The sequence below is a fragment of the Podarcis liolepis genome, assembly GCF_965112155.1.
Source record: "Podarcis liolepis genome assembly, chromosome: 8".
Taxonomy (NCBI): domain Eukaryota; kingdom Metazoa; phylum Chordata; class Lepidosauria; order Squamata; family Lacertidae; genus Podarcis; species Podarcis liolepis.
In genome coordinates, this window is record NC_139560.1 from 64,040,750 (window position 1) to 64,049,291 (window position 8,542).

Below are 8,542 nucleotides of genomic sequence, written 5' to 3' on the forward strand. Positions count from 1 at the left end.
ATGGATGATGGGAGTTGCAGTCCCCTCAAAAAATCTGGTGTGCCCCCCCCTTTGGCTACCCCTGCCTTGGAAAGAATTCTTCACGAGTTGCTTCCGTTTCCTGGTCCAACCTGCTCCGATTCTTTCCTTTAGGAGGAATTTCAGTGTGAGTTGCTTCCTGTTCCAACCACTAGTCAGGAAGGCACATGGAAAATTGGAAGGTGCCTCATATAGAGGCAGGCAGACTGTGGATCTAGCTAGCCCTGTCTTGCTCGCTCAGGCTCTCAGCACATCAAGGTCCCTGAGGCCTAAGTCTGTCCCAGCTTTCTTCCAACCCCCCCCCCCCATCTTAACTGGAGCTGCCAGAGAACAAGACTTCTGTTTTGTCATTGACTCTCCACTCATACCTGCCTCATATTCTGAGCACAGCTGCTCTTAAAACATCCAGAATCAGCCATGGAAATATTCTATATACTGAGAGCAAATTCATTTTCTGGAGTGTTTCTGCCGAAACAGGGCCAGAAGGAGTGGGGGAATGAAAAGGAATGAAACATCTGGAAACCTAAACAGGAACACTCCAGATTGCAGCGTTTTGTCAGACATTTTGTAAGATGGGGAATCTGTGGCCCCCCAGATGTTGTTGGGTCTACAACTTCTATCAGCCCCTGCCAGCGTGGCCAGCGGTCAGGGATGATGGAAACTGCAGTTCAGCAGCATCCGGACCCAAGGAAAGCTGTTAAACGTAGCACTCAAAGCTAATAATAAAGTATAGCAAAAATGATATTAAAAACCAGAAATAACAATGCTTTCGGGGCTGTATACCTGTTTATATAGTTATGCCAAAACTAGAACTCAAAGCCACCTCCAAGAGTGTTTTGATTCAGAGGACCAAACAGTTTTCTCTGGATACTTTTTACTTGCCTGTCAAACATAGCAGGGAGGGGAAACGTGGAAGCAAAGAATGAGCAGGAAAAAAATTCCATATTTTTCAATGGTCTCAAAGCCAAGTTAAGGCCACAATCCTCTGCATATTTATTTGGGACTAAGACCTATTGGACTCTGCATGTGAGCAAATGTTCTTAGGATTCTGCTGTATGCTTGGAGATTAAGTATTTGATCATATCCTCTTACAAAAATAGCAGGGGCGATGGACCACCCTGTGCTACTGTAAAAACCAACCCTCAGCCAACCAGAAATTAATTTGATAGAGGGATTTTTTTAAAGAAATCTGACTTTAGGGGGTTTTTTGGGGGGGGAGGTGGCTGGTACCAGATTTCTTAAACAGAGGATTTTTTTTTAATCCACTAGCATCCTCCTCAAAATATCCAGGAGTCTGGGCCTACCTTATGCCTCAGGAGAATTATTTACAACCACCATTGTCTGCGTTTTAATTGCCAGGTGTTCAATCAACCTAAACCTAGGAGGGCTGTGTGTGTTTGTGTAGGCCTCCCCGCGCCTCCTTCTTCGTCTGGATGGTGGAGCAACTGGTGACACGGAAGGGATGCCCGCCGCCGCCACCCAGGGCTTCCATGCCTAAGGTTGCAAGTGTATTGCTAATTGCTGGGACTTGTTGCTCCATCCGCTCCAGGCTGGAAGGCGGCGGCAGCAGCAGCAGCAGCCACGACGTGGGGCTTCTCTCTGCCTTTCTCGTTAATTAGACGGGAGAGAGAGAGAGCTGAATGCGCGGCACCTGGTTGACAATGGATTAAGCAGCTCGAGACAGGCAGCGGGCGATCCCTTCAAAGACGATACTGCACCGTCTGCATCCCTAGCGCTTTATCAGTCCCTAACACTCAACTGCCTCTCTCTGCGCAGCGGCGGCGGCGGCAGCGCTTCCTCCTTGCAACTGCAAGCCTGTAATGGAGGGGAGCAGCAGCAGCAGCCAGATGGTACTTTACCACCGAGAGACTTTCTAGTCTGGAAACTTCCCTCTTTCCACCATCCTTTGCGTGTGTGTGTGTGGCGGAGGGGGGGTAGAGGAGGAGAACAAGCAAGCAAGCAAGCAAAAGAGAGGGGTGGGGGGAGTTATTTCTTATTGCAAGATTAGTTGGACTTTTGTCCCGATGGTTAGCAAAAAGTTGCTTAAGCGAGGAGCAGCAGGAGGAGGCTGAGCTGGCTCCGTGCAACTGGGAGGAGGAGGAAGGAGAAAAGTTTTTTACTCACTTCTCTGCTGCGAGGAGCAGAGCCCCTCCCAGGCGAGGAGAGGGAGCGAGCGAGCGAGATAGGGATGCTACCGCTTGCAAGAGGCGGCGGCGGCAGCGGCAGCAGCCTGGCTGAGTAACACGTCCCCGGGAGCCTGGCCGGAGCCACACGTGATGCGCCTGCCTCGGAGGGTGAGCGGGGGCGCGCGGTGCGGGGTGGGGGGACTGGGGGCACCGTCGGGCGCTGCTGCCGGGCCGGAGGGCTCCTCGGCTTCGCCTCATCCTCCTCCGGGAGGGAGGAGAGGACGAAGGGAAGTTCTGGGGGAGTTGATGAACTTTGCACATCCATCGAAACGCCATTTTGAATTCGGCTGCTGCTCGCTCTCCCCCCTCCTCCCTCCGGAAACTTTTGCTTTCCTTTGGTAATTGCGCGTCCCCGGCCTTTCCCGGTTATTATCCTTAACTTTTTTTTTTTTGAGTGGCGTGCGGGGGGGGGGGGTCGGGAGAGGGAGGTGTGGGGGCGGCCGTGCATCATCATCATCATCCTCATCACCATCCTCGCCGCTTTCCATCCTGGCTCGAGCCAGGCAGCCCAGCCCGGAGCAAGTCCGACGTAAGTAGGCGAGGCTGATGCCAGGAGGGCGACTTTCTACCTGCGCCTCTTGGAAAGGAGGAGAGAGGAAAGGCGCAGCTTGGGAGCGAAGCTGCCTGGGGGAGCTTCCGAGGCGTGCAAAGAAACTTTTTTCCCCCTTACGAACGTGCGGATGGATGGGTGGGGATGAGGAAGGAGGACACTTGCGGTGAAAGGTAGAAAGTGCCCCCCTTTTTCAAGCGGCGCGACTCTCTTGCTGGTGTTGCAAATGTAGCGTTTGGGGAGGGAGCGAGAGGTGGCCGGGTGGGTTTCTTTTTTTGTTTGCTTTTTGTGTGTGCGTCGTGGAGGAAAGTTTCTGAAAAGTTGGTTGGCAGTGGTGCCGAGCAGATGCTGCTGCTGAGTTAGGGCAGCGTTCTCTCTCTCTCTCTCTCTCTCTCTCTCTCTCTCTCTCTCTCCCATCCCCCGCTCCTCCCTGCCTCCCCTTCTCGGCTCCCCCCACCGCTCCTTCCGTGTTGCAAACTGTACCAACCAGCAACACCCGTTGCAGCCTGTTGCCTGCAGGACCTGATGCTCATCCATATTAAACCGTCTGAGCTCAGGAATTCATCCAGATCATCTCTCTCCCTCCCCTCCTACTGCAAAGTTTATTTTTAACCAACGATTTGGATGGGCCTTCGAGAAGGAGAAGGAGAAGCATCTTTTAACCCAATTGGCCTCCGCTCCCTGCAACTACATCCTCCTCCGGCTCGCTCTCCTCTTCCTTCTCCAGCAATTTTTTTGTTGTTGCGTTGGGGTTGTGCGAGAGAGGGAAAAGCTTTTATGATTTGAAGATGATGGGGAGCGAAGTAGCTCCCCTCTAAGTTGAAGTGGAGTCGACTCTCTCTCAAGGTACAACTCTCCCCCCCCCACCCCAACCCCCAGACGCTTTGGTCTCTTTTTCCTCTCTCTCTCTCTCTTTTGGGCATCTGCTAACTTTTCCCCCTCCTTGTTCGCAAGGGCGGTTGCTGGAAGCATCTGTGTGTGTGTCGTTTCTGTCGCTCCCTTTTAATATATATATAATTGTACTTTGGTACTTCTCGTTCCCTTTGCCCTCCCCTCCCCTTCACCCTCGGGGATGGGGGGGGGGGGAGAGGGAGAGGTTGGAGCCTTCACAAGATCAGTTCTGCTTCTCTCTCTCTCGCTTGGCCTTCAGCAAAGGTGCACGCGCGTCATCCTTCTCCTTTCCTCCTTGAATACTTCGGAAGGGTTCGGCGTGTTTTATGGTCCTTCGGGGTATGTGTATGCGTATGTGCGGGAGGGTATCTGCGCTTCCTTTTCTCCCCCCCCCCCCGTTGTACTGGGTCCGAGGGACATCTTTCTCTCCCCCCCCACCCCTTCCAATGGATTATAGGAGGAAACGCACACACGCATCGTCACGAGTACAGGAAGGAGCCCCGCGTGCGTCCGAACCTAGGAAAATGTGTCGCGTGTCCTATTTACTTCTGTTTTCTTCTTTTACTTCTCCGTCGAATTCTGAACTTAACTGGTCCAGGTCTCTTTTTCTGTGTTTTTTTTTTTTAAAAAAGATTCTTCTCGCATCTCTTTTTAATCCTTTTAATCGACCCTTTCGGATTACAGACAACGACGACGCTTATTAACTCTCCCACCCCCTTCTATCCCCCCACAATTGCTACATCCAAAACTTCTCTAAAAGCGCCCCCTCCCTGCTCCCCCCCTCGTCTCCTCTCTCCTCTCTCCGTGTTAATGCAGACTAGTCGGGACTCGTCTCTTAGGAAACTGCGACCTTAATCGTTGCTAAGAAGCAGCGGGGGAAAGGTTTCTCTCTCTCCTCCGCCCTTGGTCGAAAGACGTCTTTCCCTGCCCCGCCACCCTCTCCCCCCCCCCGTTTTTTCCCCTTAAAAGATTGTGGATGCAAAAAGAAAGAGATGATGTCTCTCCTTTCTTTGGGAACTTAAAAAGGGAAAAGAAAGAGGGGGAGAGGAAAAAATAAACACCCACCCGATCTTTTATGACCTCCCCACACCCATGCAAACATGGAGCGAGTTTGCAAAAAAAGGAGAGAGATTTTCGCCGCTCTTTGCAACTTGATCAAACTTTTTTTCTGCCCTTGCTCAGACTTTTCCCTGCCGTTGGGCTGGCTTGCTGTTGCCTTTATTTAACCGAGGGAGAGAGAGAAGGTGCTTTTTGTGTGTGGGGGTGTATGTGGGTGAAGAGCAGCCATGGAAAACGTGGTGGTTGCTCTCCTCCGTCCTCGGCCAAAGTAACTTCCAGCTTTCTAGCTCGCAGTTGTGCAACAGGCAAAGAGAGGCATCTCGTTGCCGGGCAGAGTAGAGCAGCGAGAGAGAGGAGGCTGGAGATGCTGTGAAAACTTTCGCAGAGGGAGGAGGAGGAGGAGCCGCCGCTGCTGCTGCTTGTTGATGGTGGAGGTGGATTGAACTTTGTCATGTGGGTTGATAAGTTTGCTCTGGCTCTGCCCTCCCCTCCCTCCGGCTCTCTCCCCCCCCCACCCCCTCTTCTTACCTCTTCGTTACACTATCTGTCTCTCCCTCCTCTCCCAGTGCTCTGCAATGCATCCTTGATGGGTTATAAAAGAGGAGGGGAGAGCGGTTTCTCTTAGCTCAGCACATTTGTGCTCCTTTGCCTGGCGAGGAGAGAGAACGAAGAGCCCAGATCCCGATGGACAGTCCCAAATTCGGAAGGGGCTTCAGAGCAATACCCAAACTCCACTCTTCCTGGGGAGATTGTTGGGAGTTTTAGGTTTGTTTTTTTCTTGGGTGGTGGGGAGAAAATAACTCATTAAAATGCCCTTTCCTTGACTTTTAATTGTCTGACTTTGAAAAGGATGGCGGAGTTGCATTTCCCTTCGTTTTCCCTCTTGAGATGGGATTGGTCCTTTTTCTTTACAGTTTTTGATGCTAGGTGGGGGAAATCTGTAGCAGGTATATATTATCATAAATCTGGTGTCTTCAGCCTGAGAAGGCAGTTAAGTTAGTTGGTTGATTCCTGGCAAGGGAAAAAGTGCTTGAAACTTTACATTTTCTGACTGCTTTTTATGCCTTACCTTTTGGACAAGGTCGCTCGTGTTTAATGCAGTTTAATACAATTTTTCTCATCCTTTGGGCAGGAAAAAAATTGCCCGTGCGATAGGGGGCATCTTAATTCTCTCTGCTTTTCACACCGATGCTTGCCTCTTTTAAGATAGCTGCTTTTTCAGTAACTCCTGGAATTGGGACCCTTCCACTAACTATTGGCTGATATCCTTAAAAGGGTATGGTGGCATGAGGATTTGGATGCAGTTTGGGAAGGGTTAAAAAAAGTTGCGCTCAGCCGCTTGGTTCTCTTTCCTCAGATGAATATGTGTATATGCGCATGCAGGGGGAGATAGACATGGACCCAGTGACTCATGGTCACACAAGCCATATTTGTTTTAGGGTTTTATTTTCCCTTTGAAGGCTTAGGGGTATAGACCTCCTCTTGATGTGTCTGCATAATGCCCATTAGCATTAACTGGTGTTGCAAGTACATCCCTGGGAGAATAGACCCCTTTGTGTGTTAGAAACTCAGAAACAGCATGGCTCCATCATCCAATCAATCAAGTTACCACAACACTTCTTTTCATCCTTCGCTTAAGACACACCTAATGGCTTTAATTGTTTTAGGGCAATTGGCCAGAAACTGATGTCTTGTGTATGTGTGCGTCTGCCTCTTATAGCAATCCCAGCCGTATACACGTGGTGTATGTTAAGTTTGTGTTAATGTAAAATTTTGCAGACCTTTTAAGCTTAGGGGAAAGCTACCTGAAAATTTTCAGCTAATTCGTTCCCATTTAATAAAACTGTCCCCCCTCTTATAATTAGTTTTTAATACGAAGTTTTAAAAACCGGCACACTTCCAATTATTGAACTGCTCTGAAAATCAGACAATTTACATGAGAGTTCACTCTTTCCTGTTCAATAGCCAGATAGATGACACCCATCCTTGCATCTTTACGTCATATGATGAACCTTGCTTGGACTTCTGAGAGTCTCTAGAGATTGCTAAAGTAAAACCTCAGGTGGGAAAATCTCTTGTGACTTAGCAGTGGGTTTAGCAAACTTGTTTTGGCCTAAGGGCAGACAGTGCGTTTCAAAATTTCCCCTCCCCTCCTCTTCCAGGCCTTTGCAAAATGTCCCTTGTAACCTTATTGGTTTCCTGGATTTCTTCGAGATGATTTATGTACTCTAGATCCATTTCCGCATCTACACTCAGCTTTTCTGTTACTGAAGGTGTCATAATTAGAGATGCTCTTCCCTGGTTTTTTCTCTTTCTTTCTTTCTTTCTTTCTTTTTTTGCTTGTAGTAGAAGCTGGTTTTTGCATCGGCTGTCTTACACTGCTAGTCAAAACTGGCTATCGTTGCTAGCTCTCTCAGGTTATACATGTTATCCCTTGCGAAAGTAGGTGGTGCGGAGAAGGTCATAGGATAAGTGTTGCTAAGCAGCTAAACAGAAGGATGCTAAAATTAACCCAAGTGCATCTATCAGGGATTCATCCTCTTTCTCCTTTCCTTTTGTAAATAAAATAAAACCACTTTTTCTCTCTTAAATTACCACGTTGGGTATCTCGAACTTAAAATCAGACTAAACTTTTGTGCTCAATGTCAGAAATATTTTCATATCACATTCTTAATATGTAAACTCCTGTATCTTACGTATTTGTAGAATTATGACCTGCGTTCCCTTAATGGATGCTTTCATAGAGTTGAGAAGTTAACAGCACATGACGTCATGAGCTTAATAATCATTACTCAGAAGCAAGTCATGTTGAATTTGCTCCCTGCTAAGTGTGGCTGGTTTAGTAGGATAGAAGTCTTGGTTACAGGTAACTTTCAAAATGTGATGTGCTTCCATATAAGTCTATTTTTTTTAGGGTTGATGGTGGCAATTTATCAGGAAATGTCCTGAGAACATACTTGCTTCCAACTTGGTGTTTATAGAAACTTCTGCAGCAGAAATTCCTTTTTCTCGTAACTCCTGCCTCCCACCCCCCAGTACTGGCTGATGTAGTGAGTTGAAACACAGGTGGAATGAAATGTTTCTGCCTCAAACATCAGATAGATTTGTGTAGGAAACAAAGAAGTCTATTACAGCACAGCTGGAGTCATGGTGTGTAACTTGTATGCTGTTCTCAAAGCTTGTGTGCTTGTGTCAATTCATTTTATGTTGGGGAAAGCTATATGACATGCTACCAGATGAATAATGTTGGTTTGGTTTGTTTTTTTTTAAATTCCATCACTTTTTAACTTTCTGGATACTGGTTCACATATTTTTTTCCACACAAAACACTTAGCTTAACTTTTTATTCTCTCTTCCCCCATTACAGATATAAAGTGCATTTCTGAAGAGCGACCTGAAGCTTAGAAAGGGGTAGGAATTAATTTACATTTTCCTTCTCTCTTCTCCCCCACCCCTCTCCCTTTTAAAATACCTTTGCCCTCAAACTTGCAAAGAAGCGTCTTTGGATAGCAGATAAGTGGTGACAATGGCCCCTATCTTATTAATTGATAGGGAAAACCCTGTTAAGGCTAGGAATTCTGAATTTGTAAAGTGGCTAAGAAATCGTGGCCTGCCCTGGAGTCTCCAGCAGTTGTGATAAGAAGTAGGTTTATCATCCCATTTTCTGTGGGCCTTTTGTATGCAGCAAAGTCTTGTCAGAAGCCTGTGGTTGCTAGTCCTCACGGTTGTGGCAGGAACAATGAAAACTAAATTTGAAACAAATAGTGCGGACGGAAACATGTCAGGGCAGAAATATACACTGCTTTTCAAGAATCGATTCTTAGCAAATAAGAAAGTT

At 47.8% G+C, this 8,542-nt stretch overlaps 1 protein-coding gene across 27 annotated transcripts in view; it reads left to right on the forward strand.

Annotated features, from left to right (window-relative positions):
- The first annotated feature begins 1,556 nt into the window (after window positions 1–1,556).
- Window positions 1,557–8,542, forward strand: part of RREB1 (ras responsive element binding protein 1) — a 131,702-nt gene continuing 124,716 nt past the window's right edge. For 4 of the 27 annotated variants that reach the window (XM_083519017.1, XM_083519007.1, XM_083519011.1 and 1 more), the window contains exons 1-2: window positions 2,293–2,733; window positions 8,072–8,115. The gene's annotated coding sequence lies outside the window, so the exon portion shown is untranslated. Of the gene's footprint in view, window positions 2,734–2,789; window positions 2,928–3,020; window positions 3,601–3,891; window positions 3,985–8,071; window positions 8,116–8,542 lie in introns of those variants that run through there. The other 23 variants (XM_083519015.1, XM_083519016.1, XM_083519001.1 and 20 more) reach the window with 14 other exon arrangements.